Below are 16,976 nucleotides of genomic sequence, written 5' to 3'. Positions count from 1 at the left end.
ATGAACTTGTCCTGTGGATATGTGCACAAGACCTGCACAAGAACAAGTCAGTAAGATCAGTCAACATTCCAAGAATCATTGGTTAGACATAGTGAGTACAACAAGAAGCAGAAAATACCATGAGGGGGAGTAGGAAATGTTGGGAGCACCTAGGGAGAGTGAGAGAGAGAAGTTTGGGGTGGCTATAATCAAAATACTTGTTTAAATGTATGAAATTGTTAGGAATAAATAAAAATATTCTCCAAAATGAAACAGCTTTCCTTTGGCAGACATTAGATACTGTTGCTGATTCTACCTTTCTCCCTTTCATCTGATCCTTAACGACCCTCTAAGATGGTATTTTAAATCTCCAGACAAATGTGGTGGTTTCTTCCTTGTTCACTATTTAAAATTTAAATTATTAAATTGGAATCTAGATGCATCCATTTCCAAACCAACCACAGATGAACATTTCCTTCTCATACTATTGTTTGCATATTTAATCTAGTTCACAGCTAACAATATTCTTGAATCTGAAAGGAAAGCTACTCTAGTCCATAGGTAGAAAATTTGAGTATTGATCTTCAACGATCTGATTTTATGGTGGGAAGTCTGAAGCTACTTATTCATTTAGGATTAAGTTCAAGAACATCAAAGACAACCTTATTTAAACTATCTCAGAGACCTTCCTTGGTAGCTTTTAGTTGACTTTATAAATAGCTTCTATACCCTTCAGGGAGCTGATATAATAATAATAATAATAATAATAATAATAATGATAATAATAATAAACTTGGTCTTGTGGATACTCTTGTAGTAGTGCCTGTTCAGTTATTAACCATTCTACTGAGCCTCAGGACCCTTATTTTCAATAAATTTACACAGCTCATCTCTTCCAGAGTTCACATTGTTTCACAGAAAGAGGACAATTTCCCCCTGATATGTAAATACCACACCTTTCACTCACTGAACCAGGAATCTTCTAATGAAATAATGTCCCATTTCAGTGAGGAGAAATCAAATATAGTTTCCACTCCTCTCCCACAAGTCCCTAGGCTCCTAGGATTAGTTATTTTCAGCTGTCAACTTGATACAGCCTGGAGTCATCTGACGGGGTCTTTAATGAGGAATTCCATAGATTGTAATGGCCCGTGGCACTGCTTGTGAGAGATCGTTTTCTTTGATGACTGCTGTGAGAAGGTTCATCCCATCAAGGGCCACCATCCTTAGATAGGTGGATCTGGGCTGTATAAGAAAAATACTACTAGCCTCAGAGAAGGCCAGTAAGCAGTGTTCCTCTATGGATTCTTTTCTAGCATCATTTTTTTAGTTCCTGCCCTGGTTTCCCTCAGTAATGGACAATTATCTGGAAGTATAAGCTAAATAAAATCCCTCCTTTCTAAGTTGTTGTTAGTCAGAGTGTTATATCATTGCAACAGAAAACCAAGTTGGAACAGACTCCTACCTCTTCTCAAAATTGTAGATAACCCAGTATTTCCAAGTTACCAAACCCTATATGTAATGAGAGCCCAAGCCGAGAGGGCTGTTAGCAGGGCAAAAAGTATAGCCATCTCTCCTTTTGCACAGGGATCAGAAAACATTTGACTATTGTCACTTACTATAGGTCATATATTAACCTGGCAATACTCCTCCTCCCCAAAACATTAGTGACTTCTGTTATGGAGTAAAAGTCATGCATGCTCTGTTACACAGTGCAAGTCTCAGGTGGTAATCAGTCCTGTTCCTCCATAGGACAAGATCTCCTTTCTAAAGCCTTCAATGCAAGACACCTTGTTTTGGGTCACAGGAGGGAGGAAAATTTAACTCAAATCCTGTTTTATCACTGTTGCCAGCAGCATTAAAAAAAAATCCATTTCTTTAAAAAAGTATGGCTCATTGTCTCTCTATCAAACCCCCAAACTCTTCAATCTAAAACATAATGTTTCTAGCCTGAAACTAGCACAATACAAATGTCTTTGAGATACTGAGCTTCAGTCAATGATACTATCCAGCTCTCAGACTGTCCTGAGGACCAACTGAGGGTGTTCTCTTCCTTTGTGAGATGAAAGTCACAGACAAGCAAATGGATACCTCCCTTAATATTGGTGGTGTTGGATTCTGTAGTACCACCAGCTTGGACAAATCTCCCCACCCAGAGAAGAGAGTTTAGCTCCAAGTCCTGAGGGAGCATAAAAACCTTCTAGCAGCCACACCTCAGAAGAAAACAACTGTTTCCTCCAGCAGCTATTAACTATAATCAAATATTCCAACTAAAATCTGGGTTTTTCTAGTTGTACTAAGACCAACCACATTTTCTTAATTAGCTTTAACTATCGGCTGGATATAGCCAAGAGTAATCTAAAATGAGAGAGATTGTCTAGATCAGATTGAATGTGGACATGTCTGTGGGGGACTGGGACTGTCTTATTAATTGATGTAGGTCAGGGCCTCAAGTCCACTGTGGGTGATACTCTTACATAGGCAGGTGGTCCTGGGGAAGCTAACTGAGCATGAACATGTGCAGGTCAGCAAGAAGCATACCTCCATGGTTCCTGCTCCAAGTTGCTATCAGGATTTTTCTGTGATAGACTGTAACCTGGAGCTGAAACCAGAACTTTCCTTTGTTCAGTGGCTTTTGGTCAGAGTATTTATCATAGAAACAGAAATTAGAACACATGTCTTGGACAGAAGGCATCTTGGCTTAGGTCATGACAAAACTACTGCTTCTTTTCTCCTGCTTGTCTAGCTGCCAGTTTTGCTGAAACAAACATGATGTTTTAATTTTTATTTTTTGTTTAGGTTTTATGGAAGTCTTTATGGTATTTGTCTTCTATCTCTTTAGGATAGACATTTCCTAGCAGTTCAGTCTTGCCTGTGGTTCCAGAGCCTGAAGAGCTGGGAGGTTCTCAGTGCACTTCACTTCTACCTCTTGTCTAGGGAGATCCTTATTACCATTTCTTTCTTTTTTTGTTTTTATTCTTTAATCTTTGTTTACAGTCCAGACTTTATACCTGTCCTGATCTGACCTTGACCACTTCCCATCCCATACCCCCCACCCCTGTCTCCAAGAGGATGTTCCCACCACCCATTCCCACCCCCACCCCAATCTCCACCTCCAACGGCACCCCCAGCCCCACCCCCATCGCACCAGGTGTCCCCACTTCCTGGAGCTTCAAGTCTCTCAAGGGTTGGGAGCATCTACTCTCACTGAGGCCAGACATACATGTGTTGGGGGACACATATTAGATGGTGTATGCTGCTTGATTGGTGGCTCAGTGTCTGAGAGACCTTGGGGGTCCAGGTCAGTTGAGACTGCTGGTCTTCCCATGGGGCAACGCTCCTTTAGCTTCTTCCAGGTTTTCCCCAATTCAAAAGTGACAACCTTTGTGATTTTCTCTTTTCAGGTTTAATATGGGTTTGTGTGTTTGGAGAAGTATTCTCAGAGTGCAATTACCACTTTTATCCTAGTCACATGTTGAGGAAATATATTTTAATATACAGAATTGTGGCTGAGTAATATTTAAAAATACATATTTGTATTTTACTAAATATATATACATTTAACTTTGTTTCCAAGAGTAATAAATCCCTTCACTTAATCGTTTTAGATGTATATTGTCTTACTTTATACCATTATCTTAAAACCTTAAACAAAGTTCCAGAAGCAAAGCCACTTACTTGTCCATGTTCAGATGAGCAAGTTTTTTTTTTTTTTTCTATCTTGAAGTGGTAGGGAATGCAAGTTAGTTGGAGGAGAAACAACAGCATACAACAGATCCATTCAATTTCACTTTCAAACTCAATTGCTTATTTTCATGGATCAAGAAAATAAATGGTGCCATCTGCTGGTTGAACTTTTGCCATAGAGACATGTAGGAAATAAATCACACTTGATTCTGTTCACTGATATTCATTATTCCTTACAGTCACCATGAACGTAGATGCACAACCCTAATGAAATCTACACAGCTATTTCATTTCAACAATAACAGGCTAGAATCTGGAAATATAGCAGCCATATTTGATCATGCAAACACAGAAATGTATTTTCCTCAGTGGGAAAGCACTCTACTGAATTTAATGGGGTAAAAAAATACTGTTCAGTTTTTAGCATGATTGTCACACAAGACTCTGAACTGACAGAAAAATAGAGAAGGATCTCTCATCATTAGTAGCTGTGCATCCTTGAAGAAATGTGGGGCTGTATGTATCTCCATGATAACTGAGAGAGGAATATGAGGTTCTCATCCTCTCCCTACACCTCACAGACCTTAAATGCCTAAGCACTAAGGCAGAGACAGCAGGTAAATACAATGACAATTTCCCAAAAGATTATTTAATGTGTGATTATGTTAGAGCATCCAATTATGATGTCAATGATCTTACAAAAATCAGTAAAGAGTTATTACAAGACAGGCATAAGACATCTTGTTTGTATTTGATTTCAACCAGCAGACTCCTGCTCTATTCTTCAATGTCTTCCTGAATATGTAATCCTTAAGGGACTGTTCTTTGGTGCTGTATATTTTCAAGTGATGAATTCTATTTTTATACTTTTAATATCATTCTCTTAGATTCAATGAACAATGAATTTAGGGTTAATCTTTCACTGTCTCCTACAATACTGGAAACATCACTTCAGTCTATCAATAATATAGCTTTTAGGCAATGTATATCTCATTACAATCTGCAGATTACAATCAAATATAATTTTATATATCCATAACTACAAACTGATCATTAACCAATCAAATATGTCTTTTAGGAAAATACTAAAGATTTTACACTTCTCTTAAAACAAATTTGAACCCTCAGTTTTTAAACAAATAACCCAAATTAATTTTAAAATTGTTCAAGACATCAGACATCACAGTTCTGAAATAACTCTCAGAAAAAAATATTTTCCCTCAGTCAATGATCATCAGAATTGAGGATTATAAATTTTCATGGCAAATAAAATATTAAAAATCTCAACTATTTGAGTAATTGGACCCTTATAATTCTGATCATGTAATCTACATATAGTGATATAAATAAACATTTGAAGGAGAAAATTGTTTTATAATTTAAAGCTAACTAAAATATTAAATTTAATTTGTTTTGTAAATAAGTAGAATATAAGAAGGCATTAACATATAAGAGAATAATTGTTTAACATAGTATACTGGAGACATTGCTCAGGGGTTAAGAGCACCAGCTGCTTTTCCAAGGAACCAGGGATTGCTTTACCAAATAAAGAGAGAGGCTCACAACCATCAGTTACTTTAGTCCCAGATGATCCAGCACCTTCATTTTGCCTTCCTGGATACCACAAGCATGTGAAACATAGACAAAAATCAAGCAAAATACTCATACATCCAAAACCTAAAAATATCCCCCCCAAAAACCCCATAGTACCAACATAGTGAGTATAAATCAGCACCAGGTACCAAAATAAGATGGTATCAGGTACACAAAGAGACTGAAAATGTAGTCAGAACAGTAGAACAGTCAAGGCTCAATTTTCTTATAGGTTACAGACATTTTCTACATAGCAGAGACTAAGTCCCAGAAGTCAAGAACATTAAGTGCAGAAATGAGATACATTTAGCTGGATCTTGTGAACCTATGCTTCATGAACAGATATTTGCTATTCAGCTAAGGGTCCTTTTAAGATCACTGGAAATTGAAAGTAGGGCCAAAAAAAAAAAAAAACATTCACTGACCTTATGTGAAATCTGCTTGCTGCTCCCAACTGTCAAGCCAGGCTCCAACAAGATGAGTGTCCAACTTTTTCATTAAAATCAAACAGTTTAATCTGATCATGAGAGCATTTGGCTTACAACATGTGGTAAGAAAGGCTCTTCAAATAGTGCAATGATCATAAACACTGATGCAAATTGTCATTTTAAAACGAAAGTATGGGAAGTCAAGTCACATATCATGGGTTAAATTTCATTGCTTGCAAAAAGCCAATGAAAAATCCCCTTATCTTTTCCATCAGGCTAAATTGGAAATAAAATTTGCTGAAGGTCTGTTACTTACAAACTAAACAACAGCACTGGGAAAGCATTTAAATAGTATTCTTTGGGGAACAAGAAGTAGATACATGATTGCAAAATAGAGTAATTATATATTTTTGTGTCCATTGTTCTCTTAATTTTGTAACAACTAACATGTCCTGCCCCTTTCTTTACTCCTCTCTCCTGTGACTGGTTGTGTTGTGTAATGGTGACATTCGCAACTACAATCTTCTTTGATTTTATCTGGAGATACAGCCTTTTAGGAGCTTCTTAACTTTAGATGAAGTCACCAGAAGAACCATAACTCAAGAGACAGGTGTTTCTATAGAAGAGGACAAGTTCCAAAGGACATGTGTCAGGACACATTAATGGATGACCTTCTACAAGCTAAGTGGAGAGATTTCACCAGAACTAGACTTTGCTTATATCATTCTTGTGACATCTAGCTTCCAGAACCATGAGAAAATACCTGGTATTTAAATCACCCTGTTTGTAATATTTTGTTATAGCAGCTAAAGTAGGCTAATGAAGATCCCCTATCCACCATTTCCCCAACTACACATAAATGATACAATTATTACATGTAAATTTAGAAACTAAATTCAAATGCACAGAAATTTTGAATTATTTTTAAACTTGGCTAATATTTTACCTGGCTGTTTGTACTCGGTCCTTGACTTTCCTCTTTAACCTCCTTTTCTGAGAAGACGTACTGTTATTTTTTAATGCTACGTAGCACTACAATCTTCAGTGATTGGCACTCTGTAAGCTCCATCCCCACCGTACAATTTATCTGCTTTTGCCACAAAAAGCAAAAGCAATGGATAGGGAAAAACCATGTTAATTTGCCTCCTTATAGTAATCTTCTTAATCTACATGTATCCAGTCACATTATGTTATGCGCCTTAAATACACACAATACAAGTTATTTAGAAAAGAAGAAATAGTTAGGTCCACACACTTTATTACACAATTAGCAATATGTCTAAATAAGTTGTAAGTTCTATGGACAATAGGAGAAAAGTCTAGTGTTGGCCAGGTCAGCACAAACAACTTACAAATTCATGCTACTTGGTATTTAGACTGTTCACCTGTTTTGATCTCAGGACTTAGTGTTTGTTAAATGCAGTCCTGGAATCTGGTGTGGTTGAGAACAATGTCTCTGCTTGTGTCTAGTGAAACAATGCATACCAAGGTGGAGTCTGAAGAATGACTAAAAGACAGCTTTTTCTTGAAAGATTGAAATGAATCTCACATAACCAAGCACTGAATACCATGGATCAGATAATCAAATATGACCTAGTTCTTAGCACTTAAATCCTTCAGTGTTCATACATAGTAGACCTCTAAGAAGCAATAGAGTAGAATGCGATTTGATCTTGTCTTTGGTCTTCAGATTTTATTAATTTAGGTATCTTTCATAGCAGTGTATTAGATCCAACTAACATAATGTTTATCTTAAAATTATCTATACTGTTGAACTTATAAAGGTGTTTGTTGTTCCCATTTTATTTTGCTATCTAATTGTTTTAGGATTTTAGGGGCCATGAGCTGGCTCAGCTGGCAAAGAAGTATTATGTGAATAAGCACATGGCAAGGTGCATGTGCAAAGTCAGAAGATAACGTTCTGAAATCAGTTCTTTTCTTCTGTAATATAGGTCCTAGGGATCAAAGTCAGGCAGTCGAGCTGGGTATCAACTATTTTTACCTGTGTAGCCACCTCATGGCCCCAGTTTTACAGTTGGGTTTCTGAGTTTAAGAATTCATTTGGGTACAAATCATTGAGAAAACTAATGGTTCTTAAACCTGAAAACTATGCACTTGCATATGTTGACAAGGGCTCACTTGGTTCTAGAAACTTTATTTCTGAGAGGCAATGATATGCTTGTTACATATTGCATGAGAATCCCACCTATGCATGTTTCTGTTAGATAAAGTACAAGGTACATTCATTCCATGGGAAGTTACATGTGCTATATACAAATAGCATGTGAACTTGGTGTTCTTTTTTCTTTGACTGAATTAGCTTTGAAATTTTTGAGTTACGTTTTAGCAAATGTAATATGAAGAACATTTTATTTGGTTTGTTTTGCTAGAGATCAGACCCTTGGCTCTATGTACACCACTCAAAGACAGTACCACATAGCTTTTTAAAATGTACGACACATGAACTTTGTACCTGAGATTCTTCAATGAATAAATATACTTAAGTGCCTTCAAACTTAAAATCCTAGCACCTTTGTAGATTTATGTGTCCTTAAGGATACATATTCTTCATATAAAATTATTGTTCTTTATTTAAGACTTATTTAAGTTTATGAGCACTCAAGCTGAATGCCTGACTTCATGCAAGAAGAGGGCATCAGATTGTAGTAGAAATTGTTGTGAGCTACCATGTGATTGCTCAGGAATTGAACTCAGGGCCTCTGGAAAAGCAGACAGTGCCTTCACCATTGAGCCACCCTACCAGCCAGAGTATACTGTTCTTTGGTGTATAAAAAGGCAAGATTTGCTTTTTCCAATTATTGAAGACATAAAAACCACTTATATATGGTGTAACTGAAGGTATTCATTTGAAAGGAATTGTAGTTATTGTGAAAGACTTGTGTTTCAAAATCTAACTGCTAAATTGAACAGTAGTTTAACCTATGCTAAGAGAACAGTGGTTCCAAAGTTTGTCCCTGTGAATTAACACAAACATAGTTTTTCAAGAGTAGATGAGCTAAGGCCAGGGAAAGCATTGCCCTTCTACCTACAAAAATCTGTGCATATTCAGAAGGAAGACCAGGTTTCCATCTTCCATTATGACAACTTATGGACCAAATGAGGAAGAGCTTCAAATCTTTGAGATGAAGTGTCTCCAAATGTCTTAGATAACTTCTCATTTGACTTTTTTTAGAGTTCATTAAATACTTTGAATTTATATCATTTTTTGTGATGTGTACAAAAAGTATTTTGTCTTTTTTAAACTGGAGGAAGTCTTCCCTGTGGTTCAAGCTCCTTGTGACAGTTCCCTGCTGCACAAGCTTCCACGCAAAAGAAACTAGACTCTCTCTAGATTTGTCTCATCAGGAGTCCTGAAAAATTTTCTATTGTTACTAATCTCCATTTAGTAGGGACATTATTTATTCTCAAATCATGTTTTCCTTGGGTAGAAATGCTTTGACATGCTTTGCATTTTACTTTGAGGCAGACATATTTGACATACTTATCTGAAAATTATATTCTTCCTTCTCCCTATATTTGCTATTTTCCCCTAATACATTGCTAAGTTATTTGAAATAAAGAACAAAAATTGCTGTTAATTTCTTCAAGTGTAGTTTCTAAAGTGCTATACCATTTTTTAAATCTATGTATCACTTGGCTAGCCTTTCCAGTGTATCTAGTTTACATTTGTTATATATAGAGATGTTTGTTGTTAAAGGAATATGCCAATATTCCAGGCCACATAAAAGTACCAGGGCATACAAACAAGGGTAATAAGTGTGTTCTCTAATTCTTTAATACAGATGACTGCAATAGACAAATTGATACACAGTTTCTCGATGTGATGATAGAACCTGTTACTTTTCTTCATAAAGATATTAACATGTAGCATACATTTCTAATTCTAATTCTGACACTGTCCCCAAAGAGATCTTGGTATACATCATAAACATATTTCTAGAGTCTCAGGTGTTTCTTTTTTCTTAGTTCTCATTAAAATCTCTAAAGATTTCAATCAGGGTCAGTTCTTTGGTTTATTTTTTTTTGTTTTTTTTTAACCCGTTTTGTCAAAGGAAAATAGCAAATTGACAATCATATCAAAATTTAAGTAACATCTTCCATAAATTCAAAGAAAATTAAAACTTTATAGTACTACTGTCATTTTTTATTCTTCAATTTGGTTGAGAAAAATAACCACCATTTAATATTCATAAAGAAATATCTACTATTGACTAAGCAGAATATTTCAGTGTTAAGCAATGCAGAGAATTTGATATATCTTGAATATATTTTTAGAATGTATTCTTGAAACATGAAACTTGAATAATTTTTAACTTTTTGGCAACACTTTGAAACATTTTCTTTAGATGCTGTCCACTCAAGGAGAAGAAAATACACTTATGAGCTAATCTGGAGAATTAACTAATTGGATTTTAGCACTAGTCATTTGGTAAAAGGAGGTCTGTGTATGTGTGTGTGTGTGTGTGTGTGTGTGTATGACCTGAAGAGAAACCAGACCATTGAACTGAGTCATTTTCAAAAGTGAAAGAGAAACTGATCAAGATGAATTTAAATAGGGGAGGGACAAGGCAGAAATTGAGCTATTGATTCTCAACACATGAATGATTCAGGGTAGCACTATATTAATTAGATTTTTCTGAAAGTGTTGAGTGTTAGTTCTGGTCCTCGTTTATCAAGGTCATTCAGGACAACAGGGAGTTCTCTGATTGCTCAGTTATAATGCCAATGGTGGAGCTGGAACAAGTATAATAATGTACTTACTTTAATACTCCCCAAAACAAGTAAGACTTAAGAACAATTGTTCTTGTTGACTTTAGTTTAATGAAATTAAATGTTTACTTATATTTATGTAGTTAGCAAGTCCATAATTGAGCTGTAAATCCAGTGTGGATGCAAAAACCATATTTTGCTTTCAGTTGAAAAGGGGGACACAGTTGTACATGAGTCTGTGATGGTGTATCTTGAGTCAAACTGACACTTTACATGGAGACATGTCTCTTCCTTGACTTGTGTGTCTACATTTATTTATACTTATCTTTCCATCCTTCTCCCTAAATAGGACCTGTTTGATTCAGTCTGTCAACATTAATCACATTGGGTTTTTTTGTTGTTGTTTGTTTGTTTTTTTGTTTTTTGAGACAGGGTTTCTCTGTAGCCCTGGCTGTCATGGAACTCACTCTGTAGACCAGGCTGGCCTCGAACTCAGAAATCCACCTGCCTCTGCCTCCCAAGTGCACCACCACAATTAAAGGTGTGCACCACCACCACCCAGCTCATTAATCACATTGTTAATCCACCTAAAATGCAGGTGTCCTTCTTCATCTGTTGAGTTTTGGTCTTGCTATCTATTGTAATGATAAGTGAAGGACACCAAGATCTGAAGTCTGCATATAGACCTGTGACCCTGCTCCCAAGTTATTTCTGATTGGTAAAGACACCAACAGCCAATAGCTGGACAGAAGAGACATAGGTGGTGTTTAGGTTTCCTGGGCTTTGGGGCAGTGGAGAATTGTGAGGGGGGAGAAGAAGGTGCAGGAGGAGGAAGGAGAATCCACCATGTGTTAATAATTAAGAAAACATGGTCCTGAGGGCTGGCCAATTGGAGTTAAGAGCAGCCCAGATGAAACATACTAAGTAATAACTTGGGGGCTATTGATAAGAATAGCCCCAAGATTCAAATAACATATAGGGTAGGTATCTGCCCAGATCTTATGCTGTTTAAGGCTTATTTTAAATATAAACTTTGTGTGTAACTTTTATCTGGAAAATAAATGTCAAGGTGGAGTAAAAACCCCTAGTAGGGATTAAAATTTTTTATAACACCTATATAATTGGATTCTTTTTAGTGAATAGATAAAAACAGAAACTCTAAATGTTCAAGTTTAGATGGCAGGTTTTTGTTTATTTGTTTTTGAGACAGAGTCTCATGTAATCATGATTGACCTTAAACAGTCTATGTAACAGATTCCAGCCTTGCACACATGATCTTCTTACCTGCACCTCTCAAGTTCTGAGATTACACGTGTGTGGCACCATGCTCATGTTAGAGACCATAATTTTATCTTATGTTTTCTATGTTAGGGCAGCAAAAATATTACTGCTCTTGAGCTTAAGATTTTATATCTATAAAATAGAGTTGTATACCACTCAAAGAATTTGAAAAGAAGTAAGATAGGATGCCAGGAGAAATGATAGTATTTGCTTACTTATTGATATAAACATTATTATGATCATCATGATCACTTTTATAGTCTTAGTACTTAGGATAGATTGGAACAATATTTGCACAAATCAGTGACTGTAGTTGATCATAGTGCCACACACTGTAATGCTTCTCACCTATGAGGGACTTGTGTCTCTTGTGTTAGAAACATAAATGATTTCCCTCTCTACTTCTCTTCTTCACTCCCCTCCTCCTTCTTCCTTCTTGGGACCATGTTGTGGTTTCCAAAGACTATATGACTTAAGTAGATGGTACAAGATCCTGTGAGTTCTTGGCAATGCAAGTACTTCATCTCTACTGTATAAAAACAACTAGATGAGAAGTACAAAGCAGATGTATTCATAAACTATGAGATGTAGGAAGCAGATGTATTTATAAATACAAGAAGTAGGAAACAGATGTATTCATAAAGCATCCTACATGGACACAGGGTACAGTTTAGTTTTTCTGACATACCAGCAATTCCTTAAATATTTATTGTCAACCTGGGGACATCACGTGTAGACTGCAGGCATATTTAGGCTTCTAATAGGCCTGCTCAGCAGGACTGCTTAAGGCAGACCATCTGGTGGATGAAATTTTAGAGCCAATTTTCAAACATTTCTTTCAAGGACAGTTAAAACTAGCTGTTCTCCACCATGACATATCAAAGTGAACCTAGGGTTTTGCCTTTGGGAGTTAACATTTAACCCAGAATCAATACTTCTTTTCTGGGGCACCTGGAAGAGATGCCTGCACAGTTAAGGCTGATTGACATTTAGAGCTATAAACCAGCCTGAAAACAGGGTATGAATCATAGACAGGAGATATGATGCTTTTTATGGCACCGAAGCAGTGAGAAAATATAGTTAGAATGTCGTCCTCATCTCTTAAGGCTTAGTAGATAGTAATAATGTATCAATTCTCTGGCAAATTTCTAAATGTAATGAGAAAAGTACATTTATCATTATGATGATTTTTTTTTACTAATGCTCTGCCAAATTCTGGAGAATTTTGACCTGCTCTGGACTTACCTCTGAAAGTCTCAAGAAGCATGTCTCTCTGCTTGATCCTCTCTCTCTCTCTCTCTCTCTCTCTCTCTCTCTCTCTCTCTCTCTCTCCCCCCTTTGAACAGCTTTCTCTTAAAGCTAGTGCTCAAATGGAGTAACGAGCCTAACCAACACAGCAAGGGCAAAAGTATTCCTGTTTGTGTAGTTTGTTTTCAAATGAGACCTGATGTAGCTGAAACAGAGGGTGAGAGAAGATTTTATTCCCATGCTTGGCTACAATTGCCTACATCTCTCACTTTTATGTAACAGAATAATTATCCAGGAAAAATCAAGTCACATAGGCACCATTGACCTATCACATCAAGTTTCAAATACTCTGAAAACATTGACCAATATCAGCAGATTTCTTCATTCCCTTATGTGGCAAGTAGTCAGATTCACTTACATGAGACCCAAGCAATTGGGCAATGCTGTTCTTAGCAGAGTGAGGTGCTATTTAGAGAAGCATTTTCAAAAAGTTGGCATGACTGAACCCTATGTTCTTTCTTTAAATTGCTGTTGTTTTTTTTTTTTTTTTTGTTGTTGTTGTTGTTGCTACTGCTGCCATTGTTTTAATATAAAATAATGTTTAATATAAAATAATGACTATGGTAATCACTCTTTTTTGATCCAAAGTTGTAGAAATGACTGCCTTTGTAACCTATAGATGGAAACTGGTAATCAGAAGCATCATAGGAGATTTGTGCTTGTCTGTAGGCTCTAATATGTAGAGGAATTTCTTTATTTTCTACAGGATAATTTTCTGAAGCTTGTGTTATTTTCCAAGTTTATCAAAATTATAACTAAGGGACAAATTTCTATCAGACTTGAGTCCTCTTCACTGGGTGTTCTACTTTATGCAAATGACCCTAATTCCATCCAATCTGCCAGTTGTGAAAAGTAGAGATACTCTAGGCTTCTCAGACATGCCACATTCTACTTGCACCTACCACCAGCCTCTAATCAGCCAGAGCTCAAAACAATGGTAAAGATTGTACAGATTTAGTAAAATGGAGAATTAAAGGTGTTTTCAGTTGAAGATGTTGGGAGCCAACTCCTAGCAGAAAGCAGCTATCATCTTTGCAGTCATCTTGGGCCATATATTTAAAGGTTGATACTCTTCTACCCTGACAAGAGACTCTTTTTTCTAGCACGATGTTTTCTCAAGCAGCCTACAACAGCTGAGCACACTCTGATAGACATCTTGTTTTCCTCAGACATATCCTGGACTTGTTGTTTAGTGTCTCCAGCTGTACTTCCCTGCTTGTGCTTATATACCCATGATATTTTTTCAATAAACGAGCCTTGATCAGAAAACTTTGTCTTGGCCCCATTCTTTGCACCTCTTGCCCCTCTATCCTCACTCTCTCTTGCAGACCCCTTGACTGACCTGTGGGCCAGTTCAGAAGAGACTTCATGTTCAAGTGAGCAAGCATACTCATATAGAACTCTCTAAGTCTTGTGAGGCTTGTAAAGGAGCCACTGTAAAACAGCTTGTGGTGGTTTGAATGAGAATGGCCCACATAAATGCATATTTGAATCCACAGTCCCCAGTTGATGGAACTGCTAGGGAAGAATTAGAAGGTTTGATATTTTTGGAGGAGTATCAAGAGAGTGGGCTTTGAGGCTTCAAATGCTTCCTCCCATCCCTAAAGCTGTCTAGGCATTCTGTTTCTGGACTGAGTTTTGAACTCTCAGCTGCTGCTTCAGTGCCATGCCTGTCTTCTTGTTGTCTTACTCCCCACCAAGATAGTGATGGTTTCCAATTCTTCTGGAAGTGTAAGTCCCCAATAAACCCTTCCTTCCTTAAGTTGCTTAGAGGTGTGCCGCTTGTGACCCAATGTCACTGTGTCATGTTTAAAAAAATTATTTGATGAGCACCCACAAGTGTTTTGTTCCTTTCAAGCTCTAAGCATTAGCCAAATGATTTCTGTAAAGCTATTGCTTTCTTTCCTCACCACTCACCACCACCATCTACTTTGCAAATAATTGTTTTCTGCTGAGAGCTTCCTGGCCCTGAGAGAGTAGTAGGACTCTGGTAATGGCTTTAAAGTCTGAGGATCTCAGGGCTTTCTGGCTCTCTGGCCTGGACTGAAATGCTGATGATAACTTCTAATCAGTCCTAAAAATTTCTTGCTCCTTCTGAGGGTAAGAAACTGCTGGCTTAGGTGATTAACACCTGTAGCCTAACAGGGAAGGATTAGGCAATGTGGCCTTTGTTCTATCTCAGCAGGAACAGCAGGCTCTAACTTTCACCTTGCTAGTCTGAAGTCACAGGAAGAAAATGACACTTACAAAAGTAGTTATAACATCTATTACTAAGTTGTAAAAAGTTTCCTAAGAAAGGTATCTAAGGGGAAAAGTGGAAGGATCCTACTTGAGGAAAGGGAAAAAAAATCTATCTAAAGAAAGGGGAAAATTCTATATTCTCTCTATTCTATCTGCCTCTCATCTCTTTGTCCTCAGTACTTATACATCTTTCAGAATACATGATAACATGTTACAAAGTTCATCACAAGCTCACACCAAAAATTAAATCATAAATTGAAATAGAAGTTTACAACAGAGAATGTTTACATGCATATCTATAAACAGTAATTATCTGGCTAAACATCCATCACCTGTCACAGCTCCACTGAAGGTTTAAAACTATAAGTTATTAGTGAAGTTTTGTATAAATAAACCCAGTCAATATTTTATCTTCTGTCCTAGCACCTATAATAAATTGTTAGTTCCCTTTTAATGATCTTTGGTTAATTGTTTTACAACCTCTTGGAATGTGCTCTGAGTAGGAGAAAGTCTGATTACTATCTAAGAACAATTAACTGGTAACACTTGGAAGACTGGCAGAGTTCTCATCACAATTTTGACTATCAGAAAAGGACCTAATAGCAGTCCCCTTATAAAAGAGCTTAATAATCATTGATATAATTTTAGGAATTCTTATAGGATTATCATTGATTATAAGAGTCATATATTTGTCTATATAGCATCACTACAAGACAGTACATCTGTGTGGATCTGGAGAGATTTGCTCCAAAGGGGTGTACTATTGCTTAGTGATTGTTATATGTGTTCAATAATGATAGGAAAAGCATATTAATAGCAGGAATCTTTCCTAAAAATGAGTCACTTACAGCCTTGTTGAATTGGGACACACTTGTTGAAGATTATATAATAATCCAAGGCAGGCCTATTGAGGATGATCACTTGCTAGTTATTAGCTTGTTCCATTATGGCTCCTGACAGTTTTCTTTAATATTTTTCTTGTTAACCCATGAAATGGCTTTCTTTCTTTTTTGCCTATAACTACAGCTGCCTTTCTTTCTACCTCTCTTACTATATTTCTGGAGAAATGTGTTTTCTGGATATTTAGGAATAATCACTGCTTCTTTGAAATCAGTTGAAAAGTAATCTCTTTTTGTAATTTTCTATTTTGTGGCTAGAAAGATGGCTCAGGGATTAATTAAGAATGCTTACTGCTTTGAGGGGTCTGGTTGGTTGGTATTGTTCTTCCTATGGAGTTCCAAATCCCTTCAGCTCCTTCAGTTCTTTCTCTAACTTCTCCATTGGGGTCCCTGTGCTCAGTCCAATGGTTGATTTCATGTATCTGCATCTGTATTGGTCAAACTCTGAAAGAGCTTCTCAGTGAACAGTCTCCTATCAGCAAGTGCTTCTTGCCATCAACAATAGTGTCTGGGTTTGGTGTCTGCAGATGGGATGGATCCCTAGGTGGGGCAATTGCTGGATGACCTTTTCTTCAATCTCTCTGCTCCACTCTTTTCCCCTTCATTTCCTTTATTCAGGAGCAATTATGGATTGAAATGTAAATAAATGAAATAACCAATAAGAAAATCAGTCACTTGAAAGAGAGAGAGAAAAAAATGCTTACTGCTATTATAGAAGACCTGGTTTGTGTCCTAACTCCACATGGCAGCTCACAACTAGATGTAACTCCACTCTCAAGGGTTCTCATGATTTCTTCTGGTGTTCATGGGCACTGTCTGTACATGGAAC

The sequence above is a fragment of the Arvicanthis niloticus genome, chromosome 9 (genome assembly GCF_011762505.2).
Source record: "Arvicanthis niloticus isolate mArvNil1 chromosome 9, mArvNil1.pat.X, whole genome shotgun sequence".
Lineage (NCBI taxonomy): Eukaryota > Metazoa > Chordata > Mammalia > Rodentia > Muridae > Arvicanthis > Arvicanthis niloticus.
This window is presented reverse-complemented; position numbering follows the sequence as displayed.